The sequence below is a fragment of the Petromyzon marinus genome, chromosome 24 (genome assembly GCF_048934315.1).
Source record: "Petromyzon marinus isolate PM22_M1 ecotype Great Lakes invasive population chromosome 24, UKy_Petmar_22M1.pri1.0, whole genome shotgun sequence".
Taxonomy (NCBI): Eukaryota; Metazoa; Chordata; class Hyperoartia; order Petromyzontiformes; family Petromyzontidae; genus Petromyzon; species Petromyzon marinus.
In genome coordinates, this window is record NC_133690.1 from 12,987,874 (window position 1) to 13,003,962 (window position 16,089).

At 46.3% G+C, this 16,089-nt stretch overlaps 1 protein-coding gene across 2 annotated transcripts in view; it reads right to left on the reverse strand.

The window, feature by feature from the left end:
* OSBPL5 (oxysterol binding protein like 5) overlaps positions 1–10,905 on the reverse strand; it is a 120,857-nt gene extending 109,952 nt beyond the window's left edge. The window contains exon 1 of one of the 2 annotated variants that reach the window (XM_032959961.2): positions 10,721–10,904. The gene's annotated coding sequence lies outside the window, so the exon portion shown is untranslated. Of the gene's footprint in view, positions 1–10,720 lie in introns of both variants that reach the window. The other variant, XM_032959963.2, reaches the window with a different exon arrangement.
* Positions 10,906–16,089: the final 5,184 nt, after the last annotated feature.

A 16,089-nucleotide genomic window follows, 5' to 3' on the forward strand; every position in this document is an offset into this window, starting at 1 on the left:
TGAATTGAAAAAATATACCAACCCGCCCTGGCCACTAAACAGAATCTGGATGTCCTCAACATGAGGACAAACGCCTGGAGATGTTGTGTTAAGAGCAGGTCCTCTAAGGCATGGTCACATCGTAATGAGGCGATTTTATTCTCGTCGTGCTGTGGGTGTTATGCCACGAGACGGAGTGCCACGTTTGGAACTCACACAGAGCAGTGACTCACCCCCATGGGTTACAAAACCGCCCGTGGAAGGAGCTATCAGAGAACCACTTCAGAAACCCCCCCCCTCGAATTACCGTTTTTATTTACAACACGTTGCATGCAAATCTTTTCACATTCCCGGCTACAGAGAAATGTGCATCACAGGGCAGTCACATTTAGAATTAAAAAATCGCCGGATTGACTAAAAACCCAAATTAAATTGTTCATAAAAATACAAACGATGGGTTATTTTTCGTGAAGTCATTGGTGGCCAGGCTGAGCCCATCACCTCGCTGCACTCGAGAGCCCAGCTTATTCATGAGTGGGCTGCCAACGTTCTAAACCCAGGATCTCAATCGAGCCGGCTCGATTCTAATGACCCCTGGGTTGCGGGGGCCACCTGACCGTCGGGAATGTTTCGTATGTTTCCTAGAGGGTTAGCGTCTCAGAGGTACAACAACTGGCACATGTCAGTGGAACAAGAAATATCTCGCAGTATCGGAAGTAGGGAGAACTACATTTTGAATTTCCGCCACTGGCTCAGGGGTCCAGACGGGAGACGAGCGGCAAGTCAATGCTGATTGTAGAAGGAAATCACGTTTGTGTTTCAGACAAAGGCTGGTCTGTGCATAGGGTTGTGGTAAAAATAACATTATATGCTTAGTTCTTTCGGTAAAGTCACGTTGAAGGGAAACAACAAAATAATAAAATATATATAACAATACAAATTCTCACGACGTTTCGACCATAACACAAACGGTCGTCTTCAGGTGTGTTGGTTTGCATAAATTAAAATTTATGTCCCAGGAAGACTTAGGGACTTCCCAGGAGAATGACCTCAACAAGAGGATGATGTTTAAGAAAGCATGAAAGGTGGCAACCATATATACACAGTAAATGGTATCCACCTTTAGATGTATCACGTGTAAAAACTCACGTATCAACTAAATATACACTAAAATGCATTAAATAATTTGTGCTGCCGGTGTGTGAACGTATTAATTTGGCATGCAAAGGATCATTCATAAGCAGATGCACTTCATTAAATGCAGATGTCTAAAATTATTATTCGCAACATTTTGATTGCTTAACTGCTGACCTCAATCAAGCTGTTGCTTAAACATTTTTTTTAGCACATCCAGTTCGAGTGCGGGTAATGTTATTCATTTAACGGATGCATTCATTTAGCAGAAAAACGATGCCAATATTCCCCGCAGAGCTAAATATTAAGGTATGTTTACGTAGAAGTAGTTGAAGAGTTACTGTGAATGAAGATGGCAAACACAGCACCGCTCTGGTACAGTCCCTAACACATTAAAATAATTGTTTATTATTGTAGTTAATTGCAAGGTAATTACAATCATAATTTCCATATGTGACCCTCACCCCAGTATGACGTCTTATCAATGTGTTGCTGTACAGATGTTTATTTTCATAACGCGAATCGCATTAACAGTGAAAACATGTGCGTCGTGATTAAACTTAAAGCAAATTTGGGATATTTATAGTGCTGTATAATTACACACACACACATAACCCGTGTGGGTAAATTATGCAGCAAGAGACATTAGCTCGTGGAAGGAGGTAAATTGTCACTGGTTGTTAATTACATTGTAATAGTGGTGCAATTACGAACAGATTTCGCAGCGCGTTCTGTCTTTACGTGACATTACTGGGCTATCGCCGGGTAATTACGCTGAAAATGACGACCTCTAATGCTCCAGTGTGACAATGTTTATTAAAAAGCACACGTACTGTACGAGTACACCGCTGTATGGTGGAAATGATAATCGTTCAAGTGTTTGTCTATCGACTGGCTTTCGTCAACGACGACGATGATGATGATGATGAGCGTGACGATGACTTCGACAGCTGATCACCAAAGTGCGACCGACTGCGATGACTCGAGATTAGCCACTGGAGCCTGAATGGAGACGTCTTGAGACGCAGATATATATATTTGGTTGTGCTATTCGAGGCGGCAGTGACTGAGGTAGACCAAGAAATGTTAATTGGCTCTCTGTGGATATGCAGAGAAGATGTACCGAGTTCGCCGCTTGATGCGTTGATAACGGTGTGGAAAGCCAAATGACGCACCCCCCTCACGTTTAGCAAGAGGATGATCCTCCAGTGACGCTCGTCTAAAAATTCCATGGCTTATCATCAGCAACTACCCTCTCAGACTTGAAATAAACAACAAAAAAGCGCAGGCTAAATTACCACCAAAATGCGTGCGGTGTTTATTAAATACAAAGTGTTTAAAAGCGGTGCACGTTTGTCGACGCTTCGCGCCATCGAGGCTTTCCTCCCGGTGCCCATCTGCTCTTTGCCTTCGGCATGTTCCATGAAACAATTCTGACACTAACATGGAAACTCCACGTGATATCATATTGAAGGGTTGAGGTTCGCTGTCCATTGTCCAGCCAAGTGTATTAATACACTGCCCTAGGAATACCGGTCTAATTCAGCGGCCTGGTGCCCCAGTACTAAGGTATCTGTTTCGTGAACAAAAGGCCATCATTTCCATCCGGAATGAATTGTTCCCACTTACAGCTTGGGAAGTTGATTTTTTTTACAATATTAATAAATATTTATATAAAACAGGCAATAAAATGCCACTGTTACCTCTCAAGATGCCAAGCCAATTCTGGCACGCACAATCCAACATTACAGTGGGACGCCGACGTGGCCAAGTGGTGGAGCGATCTCCGCTAGCCGGAGGTCCTGGTTATTACTGCGGCATTGTGGTATTAACCATAAAAATACTACGTGCCGTTTGCTCCGCAGTGGACGTTAAAGATCCTGCGGTGTCATTCTCTAGAGTAGGCCACTTTGTTCCTGCGTAACGGTCCAAATGAGCTGAATTTGAACAGCTACCCACAAATTTCTCAATTGGGATTATTCACAGCGATCACTGCCCCCCCCCCGCCACTCCTGCTGAAGACTTGACAGGACCCTCCTGAAAATTAATCCTGAAATCTTTGAATAAATAATAACAGTTCCTGTACAGTGCACGACTAAACTGGAACCGTTTGGTGTGCGACATGTCTCTGATCAGCGTGGAGACTGAATTAAGGACAAGATAACATCGCGTTCCACGCTGTTCACTTTAGTGTGGATTGGCAGGAGTACGGTTTTCAATTATCCCATTAAAAAAATATTTTTTAATTCACATTTCCTACTCATGGTGTATATTCCGACGAAACGCCGCCCGGCGTTACAGGCAACGCGAGTTCATCGTTGGGATTTTCCGGGGTTTGCCGTTCTTTTCTTAAAATAAACACGCGAGGGGTGGAGAAAAAAAGAGTTGTGTTTAAAAAATGTTTAACACTCCCCCACCAATTTAACACGTAGGCTTTTGCGACCAATATCATCCATAATAGAGGTTTTTTTTTGGGTTAGATCGCGTAAATATATAAATGTGTTGTTAAACCCGCCACCACCCGACACAGCCAACTAGTAAGGGTTGTCACGTAAACAGAACGTGCAAATTTGTCTCTAATACAGCACACCGATTGTGTGTTGGAGAGCCAAGCCACAACATTTACAACGTTTTGCCAGTAATTACAACTAGCTTCATCAGGCGACAGATTTGTGGAGAAGTCTAACAGATTGTAAATGTTGTGGTTTGACTCTCCAACACACCGGTGTGCTGTACTAGTAACGAATTGGCACGTTCTGTTTACGTGACAACCCTTACTAATTGGTTGTGTCGGGTGGTGGCGGGTTTTAACGACACATTTATATATTTACGCGATCTAACCCAACAAAAACCCTCTATTATGGACTCCTCACCAAACCCCATTATATGCAGGGCACAGTATACCTGTTTATGGCATTTCAAGAACACGGCAATAATGCCATATATTTATCGAGAAAAGTCTCACTGAGTAATTTAGACGTGTTTTTTTCTTTCCAGGAAACGTCTACATTTGGACGTTTGGCCCAATTCCATTGATGAGCATTCGGGAGGAAACTGGAGGACCCCCGCATAAAATCCACACACGGACACGATGGGATAACACTCAGACCCGCCTCCGCGTGGTTAGATTCAAGAATCCACCGCTGTACCGAAACATCCTGGCCACCTCGCAGGCCCAAGCGTGTAACACCTCGCAGGCCCAAGCGTGTAACACCTGGCATTCCCTGGCAGTCTCCAGTTCAAGGGGGCTTAGCTTTCTGAGACGTGACAAAATTGGGTGCACTCGGGATCATTTGGTGACAGTAACTTAGCAACCGTGCAAACTGGGGTATACTCATTGGGCACTGTACAGCGTGTAGCTTTGTATCAAACGGCTCTTTTGAAGGCGTGTTAATGTACGGGATTGTGGAAAGAAGTTCACCACATGGCACCATTGAACTTATTTGAAATTAACTTTATTTGAGATAACCCCCTGCCTATCGGTGGCTGTTGCCAATTGCGATGGTTAATTTGGCCAATGTAAACATCACCACTGATTGACGCATGGCGAGAATGATGCATTTCAATGGTTCCCAACTTCACTTGACCTGCAGATCACTGTCAATATTCATGGACCACCGTGTAAGTACAAAATACGGGGGGGGGGGGGGGTTGCCAAAAATAGTTTCAGCATAAATTCCACAGGCCGCTTCCCATGGCCTTGCAGACCAGTAGTGACCGGCCGACTACAGCTTGTGACCCTGTGATTTTACATTAAATGTTTGACGATCAGACAATCCCACACGGAATTGGAATTATGCCCCGCGGGGTTAATGGTTAGCACCCTGAACTTGCAATCCAGAATTTTCCAGTTCAATTCGATCTCCCAGCGCGGCTGTTGAAAACATGCTGCAGGTTTCTTTAATCACCCCCCCCCTCCCCGCTTCTGTCCACCCAGCAGCATAAATGGGTGCACCACAGACAGTCCATCGGCAGGTCGCGTGTGGTAGGGTAAAGTGTGGGGACTGCCACCTCTACCAGAACGCCTGGCCAGCGTCGAGCAATTTGCAGGGCTGCACCTTTACCGCGTGGAGCAGGCACTTGCCGAAATTACTTTGCAGTAGCAGCCGCTCAGAGAAAATAAATACCTCACAATGAGCCTTTTGTCCCGTGGAGGAATTGTTTTTTTTTTGTGGAGGGGCCATTTGTGTCGGTTTGTTAGCTCTTAATTCTTCGCCACGCCTTTGACGTTCGCGTGCTGTGATGCACTGTGACCGACCGACGTTCTCCACGTTGACGCCGTGTCTGGGGGGCTTTAGACGAGAGATTTAGTATAGACATGAACCCAGCTCAGATTGTCCAAATCTGCTTCAGTAGCTGTGGAATAATACGGAACTGAACATATGCCTGGCTCCACTTGAAGGAGTGCGTAAGCGCAGTCTGTTCTTCTATAACGCGTTAGTTGCGTTCGTGAAGAACACAGCGTCATGGAAATATCGCGTTATAATAAATAATATATAATATCGGGTAAAGCACAGTTCGCGATGACACATGAGATGCGTACGCAGGCTGAACAAAGATCGAGGCGCGTGGGTAGCATCTGGAAGCATCCAGCAGCATCCCGCCTCGTGTGACGCCACTCCGAGGCAGCCGTACGGTATCCCTACTCGCGTGGCAAGGAGTTCCGTTCGCTCAATCGCGTTATATCCAATCCGCGTGATGAAGGCACGCGGCGTTTTAGGAGAACAAACTGTACCAAGATGTGGGGAATAGCCTCCTGAACCAGCTAACAATCACACGTGTGGTCAATACTGCGGTGTTTTTGTCCGCTTGCAATTGAAAGTGTTCGAGATAATTTGCAGAGTTTGTCAGTTTCGCACGGCGATGTAATTTGACGTGTTTTTGTGGGCCTGACTTTTATTTATTTATACTTCTTTTAGCCTTCCCTTGAAACTATAATTGCTGGTAGTGGGCTCCCACCTCTTTTAAAATATTATCTGACCAATACAGTATATACACACATATATATAAACAGTACACTTAAGGCACCCAATGTACATGTACCACCCTCTGTCGATCAATCACTGGATGAAGGTCTTCTCATGCCTTGTGGGGTCATGGGATTCTCTCTTTTTTATTACCATACTTCACCAAGCTGGAGAGTGCGAGTTGAAGATGGGAAGCATAGACACAGGAGCAGGGGAGTAGATTACAATAATGGATGTTGCTCCACTGCCGTGGGACTGCCCATCACGTGCACAGTCCTGTTCAGACTTTGACATTCCGGTGTGCATGGGGGGCACCCACCTCAGCACTACCCAGGCTCAATCTTTCTTAGCCTCCGAGATCTGGCAAGATTTTGCTGCAGGGTACCAGATCAACCACCCCGCATTATAGATGGTTACACCACAGTAGTCCATTCTAGATTAGAAGTTTTCGTGACCACGTAGGTGAAACATAAAAAAAAATATTGTGTTTTTTTGAAAAAATAAAAAATATATAGTTTTTTTTAAATAAAAAATATATAGTTTTTTTTCACATCTACGTGACTTTACCGAAAGAACCAAAGAGTATGGACCACAGCAGTTGACTGGCAGGTCACGTGCGGTTGGCGCAAAATGTGGGCACTCCGACCTCTTCCAAAATTTCGGGCCAGCGTGCACGAGTACACCAAATACGTTTACTGGACGGGCTCTCGGGAGCTCCGTCTATAGCGGAGGCCAGCAGTGGAGTGAGCAAGCAATTAGCAGGGCTGCACCTTGACCAGTCCGAACAAAAGTATTCCGATCGCTCTCTGTGTGAGCGCGACGGTTGAAGCGTGGCGCTCACGCGCGTCTAATCTTTCCAGCCACCCTCTCCCTGTGTTTTGGAGTGGCGAGCACGTGCGGCTGCCACTGACGTGAGCTCAGCCAATGTCACCGAAATCAATTATGCTCATTTAAAGTGGAGATAGGCATGGGCCATGTGTCCTTTTCCACGGAGACGTTTCGTTGGTTTTTCGTTGTACATGCATGCTTCACGCTTATATTTCTCAATAAGGTGTGACAAAGACCAACACTGCCATGGACCAGGCAGCAGCAGCAGTCGCAGTGATTAAGCATTTCGCAAAGCTTCGCTGCAAAAAAGTATTAAGTCAAGATTCCCTTTGGGACACGCTTGGAGTTCACAGGTTTGCCTCTCTTTATTGACATTCAGTGTGATGTTTGATGAAAAGCAACTTACATTATCATATTCATCACAGCCCAGGGATTTATGTAAAGTCTGAATATTGACCAACGTTGCCGGAGGAAAGTTGCAACTTTATCTAAAGCGACGTGCGCACGCACACAAAACTGAGCCACAAGAGTTTTACACAGAGCCCTACAAACTCAGACATTTCATTAAATGTCGGAATAAAATTCCACGGACTTCAATTGGAATTATCGCACCGGCATTCGTTTTGCTAAACGCGAATGTATCAGTGCCCTACCTTATTGCAGACCAATTCAGACCTTATTGGTCACCCTGTGCCCTTATAAATCTCAACGTTCATCCTACAAAGTCCCATCACAAGGGAGAAGCACAAACAGACTGAACGATGTTGTTGCCCGTATTGAAGCGGCTGTACACCGTATGGACCTGAAAACTCAATTTCCCTGTACAAGAATACTGGTAAACCGTTTGGGTTGACAGCCACGTGTCTGTATATATATATTTACGTTATCGTATACGCCTTCCATATAAGATGATAACTCATAAAACAAACAGATGCAAGTGCTGTGTACTATCTTCTAATTCTACAGTACAACTACCAATCGTTTCTTCTCTGAAACCAAACGAAACTCCGTCTACTCCGATCGTATCAATCGCCAAATTCTCCTGATTCGAATTGTCACATTTTGCCGTGTATTTGAGAGCAAAACGTTGGGGGTGCTGCATCTCATGAACGTGGCAGGTCTTCTTCTTCTTTCGTATGGCTGATGTGCTACTACTAAACTACTACAACATTTTTCATTGTATTTTACCGGGTTAAGAACCGCTGATCTATATTGGTATTTTTTTCAGAAGCGACCTGGCCACAAATGATAGCTCAATGAAGTGGCTTATCGCGTGGACATTTGTCGCAACCAAATACTCTTAAAGGCGTTCCTCTGCAAGCAAATACAGAGACAACAACCACAATTTCACATTCGGGTGGTCAATCCAGACAACCGCAGTCAAGGAGCAGCGGATTGTTATCGAGGCCTGGAAGCGTATTATTGTTAAGCAATACACCTTACAATTGTATGACTTGTAAAGGCATCACATACGAATTAACTGTGATTAACAATCTATTGTTATATAATTACAACCCCCCCCCCCACTTTCCTCCCCGTACCTATTTGGATCACAATGATGATGCCATCTTGCTCTCTATTTAAGACGGCAAGCAAGTTGGATCTATGATGTATCGCTCGAATGTCCGCAACGTGGTAGGTGACCCCTGTGTGACGAGATTGGTAAAACCTTATTGACACACCGGGCGCAAGTTTGCGGTGCTTCTTACTTTCCACAGCATCTTGTAAACCAGAGAATGGGATATATTTTAGGTTTCATATACCATGACTCGCATTAAAGTCACTGATATCACCCAGCCTCTTATGAATCATTGGCACTGCAACACCACGAAGTCACTGCTACGAATGCTCGGTTATGTAAGTGGAGAAAGATAACACTGCAACGCTATTAGATTTGTGAAATCTTAGCATGAAGAATATGCTCTATCGCGTGTACGCGTATTTTTTTTTTAGGATTTGCTGTGTATGCTACGTCAACTGTTAAAAAAATAAAATCACGTGCACCCATTCCGGGGCCAAGTGGGTTTGAAAATCCAATATTCCATCTCTCGTGACATGATCAGCCTGCCAGTAACACACACGCACGCACGCAAACGCTGTGCCTGGTGACCGATGCAATGTAGATGATGCATTCAGCATGTGTCGGATAAAAATGGCTGGCAATGCATAAATAAGCATTGCAATAACAACATAGCTTACATTTCCACGTGTCGAATATAATAAAAAGATAAAGGCACAGCCATGCAATTGCTTGCTCACGCCACTTCTTTCAAAAGGGTCCCTACGAGACGGCAGTTATATGGAAGCCCTCTAGCTATTATTTTTGCCTACTCTTCCATGCCTCCCGAGATGTCATAGAATACGTGGGAGTACCTGCACTTTACTCCACCACACGCGATCTGCCGATTGACTTTTTGCGGTGTACCCATTTATATTTATGGATGGAGAGATGTGGTGGGAGTTTGAGAAACCTGCCCCATTGTTCCAAATGCCGTGTCGCGAGGTCGAATGGAAACGGTGACTTCTGGATTGCAAGTCCATTGTGCTCACCGTTTACACCACAGTATTATTTCACATGTATGTACGTTGAACTTCTTTCGCACCGTACGTAGCCAACCGTCCTAATTGAAGGTGCGGGGGAAGGACAACAGACTAAACACAAACAAGCAGTTCTAAAGAAACGAGTCTGTCAATCCAGTAGCTTCTTAAAATCGGAACGAAGAGCGTTCCAGACGGCCGCTGAAGCGCATCTGAAAGTGCGTGAAGAGGTGACCGTCTTTGTTGGATGGCAAGCCACGAGTCGCTGCGAGGATGACCGGGGATCACGTGATGGTTGATGATCCTTGTGGAGATCAGCAAGGTGTTGTCGTTCTTTAATGGCAAGCAATTTGTGTGTGAGGAGTGCAACCTTATAATGTGCCTTTGTAATGTCTAATACTTCTGTGTTTTAAAAAAAAATAATTTATGTCGCCATGCTCAAATAGCGCATTAGGCAGTCCACATGTTCATTTGTAGTTTTTTTTAAACATGTGCCGGAAATTCCGCATTCCTATGGATTTGATTGATTTTCCATCGAAAAATATCTGCCGTTGCAAATCTCATAAAATGATCCTCACTCGGTGGTTACCAATTTTAACCTGCCATGGAGGGATGGCAACCTTTACCAAGAATAAACAACCTATGCCCTGTACCTTAATAAATATACCACTGAACGCAAACATTTCTCTGATTAAGGATTTGCATTCAACGGGAGATGATATCCGTCGGCAGCTCAAATCGCCTTCCATCACATCTCATCTCGAACCACTCCAATGCCTCGCTACTTGTCGAACAATGTCAGAGGCATCTGCACCGTGCGTGTCTCATCGAGTCCCTTGTTATGCCCCCGCATGGCATCACACAAACGTGACCATACCATGTGTGCTTTACACGTAGAAATATGATCACTACATTCGGCATATGCCTTACGAGCGATATCAAACTCGCCCTATAATTAGCACTGGCTGGCTGATGCTCTGGCACAGACCGTCGTTATTAGATCACTTTCTGAGTTTTAGATTCTTGGTCCCGTCCACAACAACTTCCGTGCGTGTTGTATTCGTGCATAAATGTGTACACTTTTACAGGCTGCCTATGCTTGCTTACCAAGCAATGCGTACTCGGCTGAATCGCCAGTACAAATAACGGATATTTATACGAAAAAAAATATTTTACCAACTACGAATGCATCTCAACGAAGTCGGCTGGCAGCTGCCACCGTCGGCCAGTTTTTTTTAACGAATAAATAAAACCCCGCAGACTGCTCCGCGTACCTTTCGAGGTGGAACGGCGGGGTGAGATCTCCAGCTGAGCCGCTTCGAGATCTGCGCTTGCGTTGTTTGTCGCGCAGCCTCAGCTTGAGAGAGACGCAGGCGAGCGAGCGAGCGACCTCTCTTACGCCTTGTCCAAGCTCCGCAATTGCTCGCGAACAACTTTGCTCCGCCGAGTGACAGATGTTCACCGAAGCGTAGTAAGGGGGGGGGGGGGGGAGTCGCTGTGGTCGGACAGTCGTCCAATCGGTGGTGGCGAGAGCGCCGCTCAGCGGATGCCCCCGCCCCTCGCCGCCACCCGCCCTGTCCTGAGAGCCGGGACGGATCGGATGCGTAAACCCCAACAATGATACCACTTGAGTGCCAGCGACAAATATCGCCGTGCTTATGTCTGTCGCAATTGCCAGCAAACAACAACAGCAGCAACAACAAAAAAACCGCGTGAAATGTTGGGTGCTGTCCACAGCGATGTTGACGGTTCACTCGCAATCCAGGAGGTGGCCGGTTTAGATCGATCTCCTGGCGCGGCAGTTGAAACAAAGGGGCAAGTTTCTTTAAATTCCCCACCACCAATCACTGCCAGCACCGCCAGCCTGTGTCCACCCAGCAGTGTGCACGGGTCCGCGACAGTTGAGAAACGGAAGCTTTCTCAACCAACGTTATCCATAACAAAGGTTAGATCACGTAAATATGAATGTGTCGTTAAACCCACCACCACCCGACACGCACAATTCGTAAGGTTTGTCACACCGGTGTGCTGAAGTAGCAACTAACTGGCACGTTTTGTTTACGTAACAAACCATGCTAATTGGCTGTGTCGGGTGGTGGTGGGTTAACGTCACATTTTAAAACAAAATTACACTTCATCAGAGTTCGTCGACCGGCACAAATCGCTTGTGGTGGGGTCAGCTGTGGGCCACTCCCACCTCTTCTCCAGCTATCTGGCCGACGTGGAAGGAGTAGGCCAAATATCCTCTCGAGGGGCTGTCCAGAGCTAACTCTTTTATTAGAAGTCATTCCACCAGCAGTGGTGTGAGCAAGAAATTTCAGGGCAGGGGCTGCACGTGTAGCTGTAAAATGTGTGTCGTTATTTTTCGCTGACAATTTTAACCGGGGAGTCGCTGCTACTGTGATTGCAGAGAGATTGGCCTTGATGGGACGACATTACATGCGTTTGTGTCCAGGGGATGCTCCGTGTGATGTCTATAATGTATAGGTATCACAGTCTCCAGGTAACCCTCCTCCTGCCTTCGTGGCCTGCCTCCAGTCGAACGCAATACGTGCTTGCATTTGCAGTAACGACATTGAGAATGGATCGGTGCGACGCAGCGGCTAATTGGTGTAGTTCATCCACATCACGTGTGCTGCGGCATGCGTGACAGCTTGATGGCTGGAACATTAATGCCAAACCAGTAGAGGAAGTTTATTTATTTTACTCGTTAGCTTTTACTTGACCTCATTAATGAACGTATCCGTTTTCATCGGGTCAAAATAAAAAATGCTGTCGCGTTGCGTAGTAAGCTTAGCATCGAGTCGAACACACCTTGAAATGTTACACGAAGCGTCACATGCCGCGCCCTCTTACAAAGGCTGTATCTGCATACAGACACCAGCGAATATTTACACTCAGCTCGTGTCCTGGGTTATTGTGGTTTCGTCAGTTTTTTTTACGCAGTTCTGATGGTCATTGACACCAGTTAATCTGTGCCCAGCTTACCTGAGTAGGTTTATCTATTTTCTGTCACTTCGCGTTAATCCGCAGCAGCATGACGGGTTGACAAATGGAATACAGTACCGGGCAAAAGTTTAACACCAGCGTATCTGATCTTCATATTACACCGTGTGGATAATGATCTATTTAATTCAGAGCTGCCAAACATACTGTAAAGTTGAAGATAAGCATGTTACTCTTTGGTTATTTCGGTAAAGTCACGTCGGTAGAAAAATTAAACGAAACAAAAAATAATAATGTTTTATTTTATGTTTCTACCTACGTGACTTTACCGAAAAAACCAAAGAGTATGGATTCCCGCAGTCACGAAATCTTCAAATCAGGATTGATAAGCATATTATATGTACGTGTCATATGCATAGCACATGTGTGTTGCCTGACGTGGTACAAAAAATACTAGGATTGAGTGCAGGTGTTTCTGTGCACATAAATCCTGTGTGCTCTTTACGTCACATTAACATTCATAAATGGCAGGTTAAAAAAAGTTAACATTTTGAAACACGAGGTGTTGTTTTGTTGTAACGTGTAACTTGGGTAGCTGACCCGCTCATTGCAGTGCATTACTTTGTAGCTTTTCACCGTTGTGATGTACGGTCGTTTTGGCGCGTTGATCGGCACGACGTCCGACGTTTCGCTCCACGTGCCGTGGGGCTTCCCGAGCGAAACTTTCTCCCTTTTGAAGAAAGTTCCCGGCGTGTGGAGCGAACCGTCAGATACGCCGAACAACCCAAACGTACATGGGAGAGCCATCGTCAGGTACCGTTTGTGTGTGTTTATTTTTGAAAGTTTCTACTCTCTAGTTGGGTTTGTCGACCAGAACTGCAATGGAACATCGTGCTGCCACAGGGAAAGCACCGACAAACCACATTAGTACGACCGTGCCCATGCAATCCAAACGATGAGCCACGGAGGAGGAACAGCCAAACTACAAGGACTCTCCCCTGAAGCCCCCTCCTCGCGTCTCGTATGTGTGTATGTGTGTTTAACTTTCTGTGCACAGTACGTAGCCAGCCGTGCTAATCGGAGGTGCGGGGCACGACAAACTGAACACAAAAAGCAGTTCTAAAGAAATGAGTTTCCAACGTAGATTTAAAAGTGCATAGCTCCAGTGGCTTCCTAATATCCAAGGAAGAGCGTTCAAGAACGGCAACAGATGCGCATCAGAAAGCGCGCGCGCGATGCGGTGACCGCCTTTTGTTCGATGGCAGCAGCCAAAATCCGCTGCTGCGACGATGACCGGGGTGGTTTATGCTCCCTCGACGAGATCGGCAAAGGTACCTGTGGTTCATTTGCCACGAGCGCGCTGTGTGTAATGAGTGCGACCTTGTGATGCCGTGAGCCTCGACATTGGCGTTTAGCGCCTATAATTTTTTGCCGCCACCGTACAGAACAAGAGAAGGGGTGAAACCACCATTGGGACGCTGACAAGCGACACGTCACAGACACTTGACGATGGCGCGCGCGCGTGTGCGTGTGTGTGTGTGCACGTGACATAGTGTAGCGGTTAGCGCGCTGCGCTATGAACGCGGCGACCCGGGTTCGATTCCCGCTCACGGCCAACACCAGTGACGATTATCTGAACCGGTCCCGGGCCTCCCCTAGGTCGACTCAGCCTCAAATGAGTACCTGGTGCGGTGTGTAAACATCGCCACTGGGGAGACAAAGGCGGTCGGGCGTGGTGCTGGCCACCCACCCCCTCGTGTACCGTTCCGGCCTTCATAGGTGCTCGCTAACAGCACTTACCCCTACAGTCTGTTAAGGCTATATGGGGGATCTTTGTTCTTTGTTGCACGTGACATGAGGATGTTGTAGTTTGCAATGTTTGTGGGCATGCACGTGCGCCGTACGCACTGGTTGTAACTAAAGTCATGTACTCATCACACCTTTGAATCGCAATCTACTACAAGTGAAACATTTTTTTTACTAGAATTACCTTTTTGTTCATAAAAGCTGCTATTCAAACTGATGCATAATGCAATCTGAAAGTGTGGGCTCGGCAAAATCAGTGTCTTAAGTTAATCAATCCAATCAAGCCGACTGGAATTGCCCATTTTCTAATTTATTCACCAGCGGGTGTTCCAAGGTGCCCTCGTGCCGCAGGGCATGATTTTGTGTCATGAACATCGTTGCGTTTTGCCCTTGGAGGGATAATAATCCAAGTGGGGTTCTATGCAGTTTATTAAATAGGAAATCCGATTCCCCCCTTTAGCCGGGAACGAGTTTTACAGGGCAACACAAAGATGTTCTGATATTTTTCCATTGTAACCCAACCGCGTCCAATAATTATGTTAGCATACTAATTGTACGCCACACATCCGTGAACACATCGCACGAGAGAAAGAAAAAAAATAGTTGTTTCCCACTCGGAAACTTTTACATGAGCGTGAATTGCGTGTGGAAACGTGCGACTGTGATTTATTCGATTACAAACTGCACGTCGGCTCACCTGGAACGTCGGGAGTTGTTGCTGTTTTTAGCTACGATAACCTCAATGCTGCCTTTTCAATCTCGGGCTCACATTTGTATTCGTCTCCCCATCTGTCGCTCTGTTCTGCTCATATGAACCTCGGCGACGATACGCTGCCGCCCAAATCGCAAAGTGTTTGCTTTCTCTCTCTCTGTCTCTCTGTCTCTGTCTGTGTTGCCTCGTCCGTTATTTCCACGCCGGTCACGCCGTCGTTGTCCGCTGTGCGGCAATGATCCTCAATTCGGTGCCTTTGTGTTGTTGCAGCTCATACCTATTCATAAACTCGTTTCGTGCGAACTGATGGAAAACGAACGAGAGGATAGCTGGGACCTTATCTCTGGGTTCTAATGCAGGGGGCGACGATAAGGGGTTGTCTTATTCTTCTTCTTAGGAGATCGCTTTTTTATTATCCCCTTTTCTGAGAATGTGAATGCATATCGTGGAGAAGGCGTGGTGGCGGGGAGGGGGGGGGGGAATCTTGCCACGAAATTGAACAAATTGAGAAAGGTCGCCATGGTTCAGCCGGGGAGACGATTGGAATGAAGGGAGATAAGCAGAAAGCCATACCGGGCCAAACGAGTGGTGGGCTTTGGAGGCGAGCCGTGAGAAGGTTGCTTTGGGAGATGGGGGTCAGCGGGAGCTATTGAGCTCTCGCGCTGACAATTAAAATGACGCTGAAGTGAAGCCACGGAGGCGAACGTCACGACTAACAAGGCAGCAGTTCATCAGGGAGAAGCCACGCTTGTAAGCGGGGGGGAAACAAATCAATGATGAAATAAGGCAAGTGCTAAGACCTTGACAAAGATGCTGGCTTATCCCTGCTTTTATATTTCGTTGGGGCGATGGTTGTTCTATTTGCTTTGTCTTCGGATGAATGTCCAAGTAAAGCGTCGAACTCGCAGGGGATGAGAAGAGACTGAAGGCTTAGGAGAGAATTAATGCGCTCGTGATGCACAATGTGCAATTTTTGCAAAGCCTCCGATGCGCTGTTCGGGCTGTACAGCAGTTGTTGTTCGGCACGATGTCCGACGTTTCGCACCGTGTTCCTAAAGAAGCTCCCAGGACGGACAGCGATAACGCGAATCCAGATCGGAGAGCTGCAGAGCACATCCGTGAAAAGCTGCGCTGCGATGTTGAAGGAGTATTCGTGCGTGCCTCGATATTGGGCGATGA